At 41.1% G+C, this 13,902-nt stretch overlaps 1 protein-coding gene across 7 annotated transcripts in view; it reads right to left on the reverse strand.

The window, feature by feature from the left end:
• Nucleotides 1-13,902, reverse strand: part of znf536 (zinc finger protein 536) — a 322,643-nt gene that overhangs the window by 58,905 nt on the left and 249,836 nt on the right. The window lies entirely within an intron of this gene.

Genomic DNA, 13,902 nt, shown 5'->3' on the forward strand with positions numbered 1-13,902 from the left:
AGTCTTTAAAGGGACACTGCGTAACATTTTGGACAATACTGTTGCCATCAACACAAAACATGCTCCAGATGACCAGTCCGACACAGAAAAGGCTATTACTGCAGCGGGTAATCAAAGAATGGATTTGGATGAGAACCTAACCTATTTAAATCTCCATGGAGACGAACTAGAGACGTACCCACTCCCAACAAAGTCAAATCTAAGGAGAGCTGAGCCGCTCACAGCAAAAAAAAACATGTTTGTTTGTACATTTATGAGGAATTTTTCAATAATGAAAATATCTGTTATGAAATAAATGCTTGTATTTCAATTTTATTTATTGGGCCAAATTCTGTGCATTGTGGCTTTAATTGTTCAGTAAACCCAATATTTGATACGTTATACGTTCATACGTTTATGAAATGTTTACCAAAAAAAAAAAAAAACATACATTCCCTTTGCTTTTATTTCAAATCAAATGATTTATGCAACATATGGTCATAAAGTGGTTACATTTCAGATTATTTTAGGAATATTTGGCTTCCGGTGCATTCTTCTTTTTCGTATTTCAAAAGCATATTAGTAACTGAAATACAATTATCATGTGATGCCAAGACGTTGTGAGTTGGCGCTGGCTTCATATTCTAAGCAGTAAGAGTTATTTGTGCTCCAGAACAATTCAAAACGAACTACCTTAAACAGCCCGTATATATGCTATTTTAAATCATTTCGTTTAAGCTAATTAACATAGTTTCTTTACCACCCTTCCATTCTCTCTCGTGCCTGTCAGTTCTCCATGCCTTGTCCCGCGCATCCGTCTCTCTCTCCCGCTGTTTGCTTTTAACTCTTGAGGTCAGGCGGGACCCCCGGGCAGCCATCCCGGAATACCGCGCCTCGCTAACGTCCCGCCGAGCTGCCTTCTGGACGGGCTGAGCGCAGGAGCCAGGACGCCAAAGCTAGCGCCGAATTCGGACCGTGCCTTCAAGCTGCCGCGTACCCCGCACAAAAAAAGCACACACACAAAAAAAAAAAAAATCTTCAAAGAGTTTCCGAGCGAGGGTTAAAGTACTATGCGGAATAACCGAAAACAATGTGATATTAAAAAAAAAGCGATATTACGTGCAACAGCAGAACATCAAGGAAGCATCGGCACCTTCTTTTGAACGCATTAGTATAATTACCCCAAACAAACAAGCGCGACTGGCAGCGCTTACTGGCATGTAACGTGCGCCATTGTGTGCCAGATTCCTTTTTTATGCTTCAAAATGATCACTTTAGAATATAAAGGGAACGGGAACAAATATCCAGTTTAAAAAAAAAAAAAAAAAAAGCTCAGGGTGCATTTTAAACTGTAAAGTAAACAACATGGGAGTAACTTTAGCTTAAAAGATGTACAGATAAGGGTTTAAGGACGGATTGTGCTCGCGTCTTTAGTGGTCCACACCTAGCTCGACTTGGATTACAAGGTGGGGCGGATTAAAACAGGACAAAAACAAGGAAAGAAAACTTACACGCAAGTTCAATGTCGCCTTCTGACTGGAGTTTGAATTTGTCGTGTCATGAGGAATCAATAATTCGACACTTAATCTCATGATAATGAAATATTACGGTTAAACTTGTCTGGCTTGACCTGACTTGGCTCTGGGATCAGGCCAAAAGAGACATAACAGGGATGTTTGGAACATCCTATTGGATCTAGTATATAGGGTTTAAAGTATATAGGGTTTAAATTGTGTGTTTTAACACTTTTTTAAAATAATGTCTATATAAAGACAAGACCGTAAGAAGTGAAACGATGGGTTTGTCAGCTACATCCAGGAGTGGGAAAGACTAAACAAAACAGTGAAAACACACTTCGAGTGCAGAGCTGCTCAGAACAGGTCTTGTGATGTGTTCTGGGCTTCAAAAATGTGGAGAACAGTCTTGTGTTCCTCTATGATAGGGGTGTCGAAACTCGTTCGGGTCGGGGGCCGAAATTCAGCCCCCACGGCGGGTCGCGGGCCGCATACATTGTAAAGGACTGAGGCCTCATAAATAACAACATCTTACACTTATTGCACTTTATCAGCCTGTGTCACATGTTTCTCAAAGTGCTACATGAAGTCATTATTCATTCACTTCACACTCTTTGGCAGTAAGTCATTATTGTAGCCACAGCCGCCCCGGTGCAGACTGACTATTTACCACATGGCTATAATATGCTGTTTATATCTACATGGCGGCAATATTCTGTTTATATCCACGTGGCTTTAATATGCTGTTTATATCCTGATCTCTTATTATGTCAGTGCCCTCTGCTGGACACATGTGGAATTATTTCCTTTTTTTTTAATTTAAGCTGCCCCCTAGTGGCTGGAGTGAGCAATATTATTTCGTTAATAATCCATAACTCTGCACAGGAATGGGCTAGAGACTTACTTATTTTTTTGGACATGTTCAGGAATTCATGCTCCTCGAAGAGCCACATTAAATCATCTTGTGGGTCGATTGTTGACCTTGACACATGTGCTCTATGATGTAATAAAATCTGGGAAATACAGATCGGAGCACTTCAGTGGAAAGAAGAAACAACCAAAGTGACAACAGACTTTCTCAAAACTGTGTGAATAGCGAGATACTCCTGATATGGTTTTACCCAGGGATTGTTATAACATATTAAGCCTAATTGTTTTTGATCTATCTGTACTTTTGCAGATTTGAAGTACTTTCCCCAATTTGAGATTTGAGCCCATCAGCGCAGTAAAAGTATAAGTGCAAGTAAAAAGTAGTGACCCTCAAAACGTTAACAACAAGTCCGCTGCCTTCCGTCATTGGTAAAGCAATATACGGGTAATCCACAGCCGTAGTCGCACTTAACAAAGCTCTGAACCTACACGGGGATGGGGATGATCGCGAGATGACAGGGAATCACTGCCCAGACGTCAATACTCAAACGTCGGCGCGCACTGCCAACGCCTCACGGAGATACAATGATCTTTGTCCAAGTGAAAGGCCATGTATGAGCGCACATCCATAAGTGTCCACCCCAGCAAAGATAAGCAGCCAAGACACTGATCGATACATAACAGGCACGCAGTCAAAAACAATATGGCAGCTCGGAGCGGACGTCTATAAAATGTCTTTGTCTGATACGAGAAGAGTCTTAAGTCCGGGAGATAAATCAATCCGAATGTGCGGCGTTGGAACAAATGAGGCGGGGATAAGGGCAAAGCAATTGGCGAGATATGTAGGTGAAAGTTTGTATCATTAGGTATAGTGCGAGCTGTATATACAAAAAAAGTTATAAACAGTACATGTTCTTGACTTAATTGAGATTTTTTTTAGGTCTTAGGTAATTCAAAAGGCAAACGTGATCGTGGGACGTCATTTTTAATCGCTTTTTTCCTGAATTTTGAGCTTTTCTTTTTCCCAAGCTATTGTTGTGTATCTTTATTTACAATTTAATGTCTTTATATTTTTTGCTATTATAAGCAGATGCGCGTTTAAGTCCCTAACCAATGTTTTGGAAGCAATAAATGAGATTATTCATCTTACTTATGCATACATTAAATTTAGGCATTAATTAAAATTCAAAAATAAATAGCCTTTAGTTGCTGTTGGGGGAAATGAGCTCAGCTCATTGTTATTCTCTGTTATATCTAAAACAGGTGTACGTTATTAAAAATATACTTCCTCCCATGGGCGCAATTAGGGCTAAGTGCATTATTTAAATTGTGTAACGTTACAGATAGAGATGTCTGGTCAAATTAACATATAACAAATATGAGATTGGATTTTTTTTCTTCTTCCTTTGGGCGGCAGTGGAAGATAAAAGGTTCCATTCCTGCCTGACGATTTAGACGTCTGTATGAGATTCCATGTCCAGAAAAGCATGGACAATAGAGGATCGTGATGTTATATCGCTAAGCATCGTGGGATTTGCAGAGGGCTTTTCCCATTGTAAACTAAGGGAGATTTAACCTCTTAACCCCCCCGCCTTAACCGAGCATGTTCACTCGTTTGGCTTTACCCAAATCTAAAAGCATCTTGGAAAAAGGCGTCAAAATAGCGACGAAAACGTGCCAGAAAAGCAGCAATAACACAGTAAAAAAGTGACAAAAACACGACTGAAGAGAGATGAAAAAGCCACAAAAGAGTGACAAAAAAACAGGACAAAAATGCAACACAAAAGCAACAAAATGGCGATGAAAGACTGACGAAAACAAGACAAAAAAGCAGTGAAAAAACAAGAAAAACTACAACAACTGCGAAAGCACAAAAAGAAAAGAGATAAAAAGGAGACGAAAAACACTTGGGATAAAAATGGGATAAAAATGCAGCGACAAAGAAGTTGCAATCACCAAACTGGAGAAAATGTGCTCAGTTATAGGGGGGGTTAAGAGGTTTTCTCCACTTTTTATACTGTTTTTAGTTCATGTTAATCTAAGGAAAATGCTTGCAAGTATAGTACCCACAAACATGCCGAATTTCATGGTAACAGTGAATTTATAATACTCCATCCAAAACATGTGTATTTACAGGTTTCTTCAGCCCTGCCTCATGACTTTTCTAGGAGCGGGACTTCATCCGTGGCTTTACTTTGACCACAGGTACACAAACACGTAGTTCAAATACATTAGATCCACTTCCAGAAGATTTACTTGTGATAAAACGCAGCACAGTCGGTTTGATCATTAGCAGCACTTTGTGACAGCTCCGCTCCCCGTGTAACACAGAAACATTATAACCTGGAAAGTTCGGCACTGGGGCTTTAAATAGGTTGACTTTTAAATCAGAAATATAAGCACCGAAGAAGGCAGCAGCCCCCCCGAAACGATCTTTAAAAAAAAAACTAGCGTATTCATTTCATTCTTCGACTGTTATTGTCACATCGAGACAGTGGCTTGTTGACACGGCTCTCGCTGCGTATGAAATCTATCTGTCTATGCGGCCGCGCTGGTGGTTATCACAAAGGCACAGCAGCGAAAGAAGTGGCCAACACAGAAAGAAGAGAAATGGGGGGGGGGGGAGAAAAAAAAGAAAACGTTTTGCGGATCTAAAAAAAAAAAAAAATAAGAAAGAAGAAGAAAAGAATCAAAGTCCTTTGCATCCGAGCTTTGGACAATATCGAGCGAGTGTCAAGGAGGAAGTGTGTGTGTGTGTGTGTGTGTGTGTGTGATGATGATGATGAACCGAGTCGCGGTGTGGCTGTGTGCCTCATCAGAAATAAAAAATAAAAAGGTTTTCCAAATACGCACTCGCACATAAGCATAAATATCACTGGCTGTCAGTCAACTTCAAACAATGCATCGGTAATCTGTGATAAATACAAGCAGCTGCGGAGCCGGAGAAACAGGCGCAGACTCTCCCACCATTACAGCGATATGGAAGTTGAAGCACAAAGTCAGTTAACATGCAAAAGAAGGGATGATTGCCATTCTTTGGAAATTGAAAGGGCAGGCTGCTGTCGAATCAACCAAATTTGACCTTATTTTTGTTTGAATGAGGTAGTGTTTTTTTTTTCAGTTTAGAATGAATGGAAACCCTACACAGATGGTCACATGCAGACAGTGCTCACCCTGAGTACCTGCACCATTAAAGGCAGTCATGGACAAAGTACATAATGTTTCGTGAAAATACAGACATAGGCTTTTTTTTCTCCATATGTGTCAGATCAGAATTACTTTCCTGCAGATTTTACATTCAACTACACATTATATGGTGTTTCAACCAAATTTCTCGTCAAATTCTTGTATAAAGGTACAGATACATAAAATGTACTAGGAAGCAAAAAAGGTAACACTTTATTTTACACTACCTTCATACACTGTACCAAACTAAATGTTGTGTAATGTAATCTCCTATGTAACAATCTGTAATAACTTGTACCTATGGGTTAGATACACAATGGAATAATATGTATTTGTAGTTTGTAGGTACATGATGTCATAAGACATAATTCTAATTCTAACCCTAACCTTAAGCCCTAACCCTAAGGGTCTTGTGCCTTATTACATTATATACTTACAAAGTACTAATACAAGTTATTTCATTGTGTATGTACGACATAGGTACAAGTAACTACAGAGTGTTACAGAGTACATTACATTGTACTAAATTTAGTAGGTATCAAGGTGTAAAATAAAGTGATACTGGGTCTTACGACCTATTACATTGTGTACCTCCAAACTAAAAATACATGTCAGTCCATCTTGTATGTAACTCATAGGTACAAATTATTACACATAGCACATTACATTGTATTAAATTATATATCATAGAATGTACTCAAATCCAGCTTCATTGCACGAGTAAACAGAATCCATCCCAAATGGAGGAGCTAAATTTAAAGATTGAATGGTGTAAAATTGACACAAAATTGGATTCTTTTGCCTTTTTATTCCCTCATAATCCTTCAAAAGTGATTCTCTTTTTCATTTGGCTTCTCTTTGTTTGAATGTCAGTGCTTAAAAAAAAAAAAAAAGCATAGTAACTGCGCTTTGAAACAAACCTCAGTATAGTCAAATAAATTGCTACAAGAACACATACTGCTCGCCTCTTTACACCCGAACACCTGCTGAACACATTGAAACGACTCATGCATGATTAACAACTACAGCTCCCATCAAGCAATGAGTAAACCCTCGCGTGTAAAGTGGTGAGTAGTAAAGTCAAAAAAGGTCACTGGTTCAACTCCTCCGCTGTAATCTTCCCGGCGGTCCCACGCGGCGCGAGAGTGCCGGACATGTAAACAGAGGGAGAACTCCACGTCCCAGAGGCCTTTGCAGTTCTAACGGAGGCGGCTGAGGGGGTCTGCCTCTCATCAATAACGCGGGGCTGTCAGACCTCCCTGTCGACATCACACACCCACACACACGCGCACACACACGCACACACACGCAAACACACATGTACACGCACGCGGCGGCTTTGATCTCTCCCCAGTGGATATATTCTATTTCCTCTCGCCGTCATCACCTGGTTTTGATTTAGAGGTCGGGCCGAGGGAGGGAGCGGGATCTGCTAGGGCTAAAAAGCTGTCAGTCACAATCCCCCTATAACCTCATCTTGCTTGGCTGCGTTTCCTACAACTTCCTTTTCGGTTTCCCTTTTCTTTTCTTTTTTTTTTCGACTGCGTGTGTGCAAAATGTCGGTAATCCCGCAGCCTGTGTGTGCGCACTTGTGGCTACGAAAGACTCGATAAGTGGTTGTAAAGGGGAAACAATCATATGGTGTGTGACAAATCAGGCAGCCAGGGAAGTTTGATTTTTTTTTTCAATATGGAAGAGGAGATTGAGAAGTTGAGTCTTTCTGTGTGGAGTTTGCATGTTCCACTTGTGTCTGGGTGGGTTTTATCCTGGCACTCTGCTCTCCCACATCAACCCAAAGCATGTACTGTAGGGATGTACTTCTCGCACTTGATGAATTCATTTAGAAATATGTAGGACTTTTAGAAACATGACTAATAGTGTGTTTTCTGATGTGTATTGCTGCTGCGATTTTATGTTTTGTTGAGTACTGGCTTTAAACATGTCAAGGAGCATTACCATCTGAGAGAAAAGTATTATTTGATCCGCTGTGGAAACCCCCCCCAAAAAAATGCTTGCATTTCAGAAGATATTTGTAGAGGGTTAGTTGAGCCAATATGAGCCAATGAAAACTTGGATTATTTGTGGTTTGCATTATATAATATGACCTCGATTACATCAGTTTTTGCTATTTGCTTCTTAAGAATATTTAAATTGCTATTTAATTTCAATGAATTATGCAAATGTCTGAAGAAGAGTCCAATACTCCCTATCCACTGCTCTTGACTTCAGTGACACTGAAACAAGGGTCAAGTACAGATGCCAAGTGTATCTTAAGCCAATCTCAACATCTTGGTTTCATGCAAAACCTAAAAAAAAAAAAATCCAAATGCAATCATTGTTCCGCAAATATAAAACCGCATTGGCAATTTCACAGTTTCCTCACAAAACAGCCCTCTCCCTGAAATAAATGTATTTTAATAAGGAAACCGGCATTCCGTGTGTGACAAATCCAGCATTTCTCAACATGAGAAAGGAGAACCGTATAATTCCACCGTGCAGGGAGGCGCAGTACCTCCGGGTGGCCTCTAGATGGTGCTGATCAGTCAGCTGTGGCGGCTCTCGTGTGGCCGCGTGTGTGCCCATGTATATAGATGAGGGTATGTCGCACCGTGTGTGCAAACAACCTGTGCACATGCCATTACGTTTGACGCTGAAAACCACCACGACTTATTACGCGCTAACATTAAAATGGCACGAGCGCAGACCTGTGCTTTAATAAATGAAAGCGCGTGTGTTTGTTTGTGTGTGTGTGTGTGTGTGTGTCCTAATATCTTGTTTTTTAGTAAGACAATAAAAACATTAATTTAGCCCGAAATGATTCCTGACGTGAATGTACAGCGGTGCCCATTGGAAGCCAGTAATGAAGCATGCGCCATCTCGCCGGCTCCTAATTTGACTAGTTAAATGACTCCATTACGTGTCTAACAGACAGAGGCAAATCATTTCTGGTCAGTTGAGGCTCACTTACCCGCATCCTGGAGTAGGGAAATGTCTGCGTCTATGGCTGACTGACTGGTGCTTTTCATTCTCGCTTGCCTTCTCCATTGGGATGGCTGTGCTAGAAATGCAAAAGGGGGGCCTATTGTATTAGGAAATTGTTCTTTAATCTAAGATGTGGGGCCTTTAGCGTCAAGGTAAAAGAAGTGGGGTTAGGAAGTTTTAAATTCAAATAGAAAATGTCAAAAAAATTAAGGTGAGCCACTGAAATTAAATCGGGTATGAATTTGAAACTTGTGCTGTAGATTACTCACATAAATATAAGGGAATGACATGTGTAAAAATGGTAAAAATTGAATATAATAGTTAAGACAAAATCTGAATAAGAGGATAGCGAAAGATTCAAGTTCATGGGTTTATTTTTTTGACATTTTAGATACAAAGATTGTCTTTTTTTGGGCGGGAAAAACACAACTTTCATCTTTGTTTTTGGAGTTTACAGTTCAACAAAAACAGGCTTTTTTGGGAAATCCTTCCGAAAAAAATGTTAATGTTCAAGACTGGAGAGGTCGGTGCCTGTAGGGGCTTCATTAAGTGATGATGTACATTGCGAAAAAAGGCCCTCGCAGTTAGTATTTCCCACATAAATCTGGAGAGGCATTGAATCAGTGAAAAAGCTAAGCACCTCAGAGATGTGGAGATTAGGCAGTTTATTTTGTTTCCAGGTGAACGTGCCTCCCCTTAAGTAAGAAGATGTGTTGAACTTTTCCACTCTCAGACTTTCATCAGGGGCATGAACACCTCCGCCGTAATCGATGTGTGCGGCGAAAGCAAACAAAAGCGCATGTGGCCCCGGCATCGGATTCTATTTTTTGATACCCATTTGTGTAATCATATCCGCTGTCACAAGTGTTATTTGGCTCCTGACAGACAGACAGATCCAGCGGCAGCGCGAAATTAAAATATATTGAATTATTAAAAAGACTACCTGCTGTCCATCACTGTCACTTAGCGCATGTAGGAAGTGAAGTGCCGTCCCAGCAGCCAGTGGGTGGACATCTGTTAACACACGGTACAAAACGCACACACAAATGCCACCCCTCCGAAAATCGCTGCGTTCCGACTTCTTTTCATTTTTTCGTGGTTCGATTTTTTTTTTTTGTCTGTGTGTGTGTTTTGTTTATTGTTGCCGGATGTTCACACTCGCGCACACGGATCACCTGCCATCGCTGCCCATTTCCCCCGGGACTGCGAGCGCTCCCGGTCCAGCCTGTCTCCACTTGTCAAAACCAACATGTGTTACTTCTTTTCTTCATCTCTTTTTTAACCGCGAGGAAATTTGTGTGTTTGCAAACGCTATCACCTTCGCGTCCCCCCGGTTCGCACCCCCCTTCCCCCCCCGACACAATAACTGCCAGGGCGGGCGAATCAAACAAAAAAAACCCCGCCAGAAAAAGCAACATCTGAGTGATGTCAACTTGCAAATATGATGTAAAAGACAAAAAAAATCTTGTCGACATTGGGGTCTTTCTGTGTCTTAAACCTGCTCTCTAGATTTCAAATATACAGTAATTCAGACTATTCTCAAATGTTTTATACAGTGAACTTATCATAGTCTAACTGTGGTGTGTTCCTTTCAATATAACACTAGAGTTAATTTGGTAATGCGTTCACGTGTGGGGGAAAAAAAATGAAAAAAACTAATGCCACAATTTACTCAAAACTACATATGATTCTATGTCTAACAATGCAATGTGTTTTTTTTTTAGGCTGGGCTGAAAATATAGACTACAGAAGCGCAATCTGAAATGGACATGTAACGAAGAGATGAGGCGACATGGGACACCCCTGCCTTGCTGATACACATCTGTCCTATCAAAGCAACTCCCAGTTTTTACATGTTTAAAGCTGAAGTCTTGATTTAAAAGTTGTATTCCAGTTAAAAAACATGTTTCTATTTTTCAGTTTGGAGTTTATTTCATGGGTCAAGTTGTTAATGAGAAAGCATTAATGTGTACCAAATTAACACATAACTAACTGATTAAGAAATGTGGCTGTACGTAAGGGAGAATTCTCAGGTTAACCGAATTTCCACAATCATACCATATTTGGCTTGCCAAAAAGAAGCACTTTACACTTAATTTTTCTCAACCTTTTGCTGCTTTATCAGGTAAAAAATATGATTATATGATTATATTATATGATTATCACTGCCTTCAAATTCTGCACTATAGCAATGCATTACATTAAATATAAATCATACTTCACATCGTCTTTGAAAACATGCAGTTATTTCATCATTTTACTCATGGAGGATGGAAAGACCTTTGGAATTCAACTAATCACATTATTGCAACTATGTCTGCATTTTGTAAGCCATCTGCTTTGTGTCGCACTGTCAAACAAACCAAAACATTGCATTGCCATAGCTTACAACGCCTCTCCTTCAAATCGCATATCCATCTCCCTCTATTTCACTCTGTTGCCCCCCCCCTTCGGGCACACTGTGTATCAATACTGCTCCCAGCTGCTCCTCCTCTGCTCTGCACGGACATCTCCATAGCCCCAGACAGCCGTGGACCCGCACAGACAAGACAGGCAGAGAGACCCGGAGCGACAATGGCCTAAGTCTGCCGGACAGAGAGGGCTTAATGCGATAGGTAATTATGCAGTCTGATCTCACGTACAGGATTTAAGAGCTAACTATACCCGGCGTATCCTGGAGACACAACTATAAATATCAACCCCCCCCCGCAACCCCCACCCCCCGGCGCACAATGACAATGAGCGACAGATAGATGGCCCGATGGATTGATAGATACAAGCGGGGAAGGAGAGAGACGGGAAAGATGCGCGGCTATTAGGCCACTTTAGCCGCTAATAAGCCCCGTGTACGCAAATAAAACAAAGGATTTGATCTGGAGATGACAAGAGTGGAAGGCAGTGCACGAGATAAAATGCTCATAATGGTGCGCGGTTTACTTAGAAGAATGTATCGGTAATGGAAGCAAGTGTGGTGATTTCAAAGATAACGGCTAAAACGTTTGGCCCTGTTGTCACTTTATTTCCTCCTCTTTTTTTCGAGGGAACAAACTGGCATGATAGTTTGAACGTGTGTTTTTATTCTAATGATTGTGGCTTAAATGTTTGTATGTCACACACAAGAAATGCCTTTGACTTTGACTAAATCTATGCTGTATACACTTTTACCCTTTACCTTTTCATTAAAACAATTTTTAAATACCTGTAATATTCTAATATATTTGAACATGAACCATTTGAGTGAGTAATCTATCACTACTACCTTAAATCTACAAGAGATTTACAGCCTATGTATAAACTTAAATAAACTTTGCTGGCACAACTTTTTTTTTATCAATTATAAATCTTGTCTATGAGTTAAAAATATGCTTATATGTAGGTACCTTGATCTTGATTTAAAAAAAAGTGTGCGTGCCAAATGAAACAATTACTTACAGTGTAAACAAGGCAGACAGTAAGTAATTAATAATTAGACTTAGCTACAAAACGTTAAATAATAAACTATCAATTTGCCAAAGCTAATCGAGTATCTGCCCACACTTCACTCATCACTTGACAATTCGCACGCTATTATGTGCATTTTTGTTTGGTAATTTAAAACAATAACAATGTGTTTCGTATAGGCTTTGAAATACACCACACCGTGGGTCAATTTTACCCCGATTCTAGCGCCGAGAAATGGCAATTGAACAGCATTCCCTAGCATTATTCAGAAAAGGATGTTTACAATTCACATCAAACCATACACATTTTTGTTTTCAACTACCAACACAGGATAACGCACCCACTCCGTCGCCGGAGTGCCACCTGTTGCATAAGCCCCTCTCCTTTCTTTCCCTCTTTTCCCTTTCTGTTCTTCATCTTCTTCTATCTCCCCGTTGGTGAGTCTGTTGATCCGCTGAGAGGACAGATCAAATGTGTCTGCTCCGGCGTGCGGCGGTGAAGTGACGGGGGCTGACGGACGTTTCGGCTGGTTTTTGAAGTCGCGAACAGAGTGTCTTTGAAATCCCCCCCTTCCTCAAAGGCGTGGGCGGGGGTAAGGTACAAGCATACGATGAATGGGACAGGGCCTGGCAGCAATTGAGAGAATTTTTAAGTTTGAACTTCAACATCAACAGGTGCTAGAATGAGGAACGTCTGTGGCCGGTACTGCCCTGGGACTCGCTGACAAAAGATATGGTTGCTTCTATGAATCAACAGCTTCTTTCGCTCAAAAAAGTTAGGTGAAGTGTCTCGCCCAAGGGTGACGGATTAACAATTTGATTATTTGGTCTTGGATAACCCTGAATTTCGCTTCTCTTTAAGCTTGTTGCTCTTTATTCTATTTTATTTCATTTACTGCTGTGGAGTTGGAAGCATCTTTTCCTCTTTCTTCAAACAACCTCAACTCAAAAAACAACCCAGTCCAGTTGACGCCTTTGAAAACCACAATAGAATAATTCAGAACCACCATTATTTGTGGACCACAGGCTTGACCGGACAGTGTGAAAGGCAATGCATCATATTGTTACCCTTCAATTCCAGGCTCTTTCATTCCCATCTTTCGCACTTCACACTTACGTCTAGCCCCTCCCCCTTCTTTTTTCCCGCTGTCCCTAAACGACTTCACCCCCCCCCCCTCAGGTGACTCCCCCCGGGCCGGAGCGGAAAGCAGCGTACGCCGTGCCTGTATCCCCCGGAGACGGGCAGAATCCGTGTCATCACAGTCATTAGCCGTCATCAGCCAGCCTTGCCCCGCTTTTAGAGAGTGCCTCGCCTTTAGAGCGGCCCTTGTCCAGCATTTGTTACCGCGCTGAAAACCCCCGCCAAATTAAGGTAAACAATCAATCGACGACTCCGAGAATGCCACCCAGGAGCTCCCGAGAAGAAGTAGGAAGCAGGGGAGGAGGGAGAGGGAGTGGAACTTTAAAAACACCAAATGACAAGCTGGAGAGGTTGCTCGAAAAGGGGGGCTGCCGTTTGCATTCGTTTGTGACGAACTTAGAAAAATGTGACAATTGAAAACGGGGTGAATTATGGATGTACGGGGATGAACAAAAGGAAGACGCACATTGTTTTAGTTTAAGTTTGTGGAGAGGTGTTTGCAAAAAGGCCAGGCCATTCCAGCGGTTTTGCAGAAGTGGAAGAAACTGCTCATTTGACAGCAACTATGTGGATAAAAAGTACTACCCTTCGGTCGCAAAACAGTTGGCATACAGATATGTCATGACGCATTAGACATCATCTCTGGAAGACAACGTAGTCACAGGTATGAAATCTTTAAAGGAACAGGCCTCCAAGCTGCAAGGCCCTTCAATTTGATTTATTACTCAAACTCAAACAATCGGATCTGACTTGGACAAATATACTGTACTTGTGCTTTTGAGCGATCGCC

This window comes from Gobius niger (genome assembly GCF_951799975.1).
Source record: "Gobius niger genome assembly, chromosome: 4".
Lineage (NCBI taxonomy): Eukaryota > Metazoa > Chordata > Actinopteri > Gobiiformes > Gobiidae > Gobius > Gobius niger.